Below are 652 nucleotides of genomic sequence, written 5' to 3' on the forward strand. Positions count from 1 at the left end.
GGAATCAATTAAATATTTTTGAATTTAATAATTTCTTTTTAATCCATAGCTGGAATCTAACTGACAGCAGAATCTAGAGCAGGGGTGGGCAACTCCAGGCCTGGAGGGCCGGTCTCCTGCAACTTTTAGATGTGTCTCTACTTCAACACACCTGAGTTAAAATAATGAGGTTGTTAGCAGGACTCTGGAGAACTTGACTGCACTTAGTCAGTCAAGTGGATTCAAGTGTGTTGGACCAGGGAGACATTAAGAGCTGCAGGACACCTGACCTCAAGGACCAGGATTGCCCACCCCTGCTCTAGAGGACCAGTAAGCACTGAAGTGGTCTAGTTAATGTAAACTAGTTAATGGTTTCTTGTGGATGAACAAAAAAATCTAAATGTTCAGTCTGATCTATAGTAGCATGGTATTGTTGAGCCTGTGGTTTATCCTGAGCTACTGTAAACACTGTCTTTTCCTTCACTCTGGATCATCAACTACAAAATAATATGCAGCTGGTCATATTAATAGCACATTCGTTGGTATCGCAGCACAAACTACTGGGTGATGTTCTGTTTAATTCAGTGTTAATTAAATTGCCAGTTAGATCTAATGTTTATCTTATTATTTCAAGGTCCTTCAAAGAGTTGTTGATGCTGATGGCTGTGAGCAG

This window comes from Poecilia formosa, unplaced genomic scaffold, assembly GCF_000485575.1.
Source record: "Poecilia formosa unplaced genomic scaffold, Poecilia_formosa-5.1.2 Scaffold1769, whole genome shotgun sequence".
In the NCBI taxonomy this organism is placed as follows: domain Eukaryota; kingdom Metazoa; phylum Chordata; class Actinopteri; order Cyprinodontiformes; family Poeciliidae; genus Poecilia; species Poecilia formosa.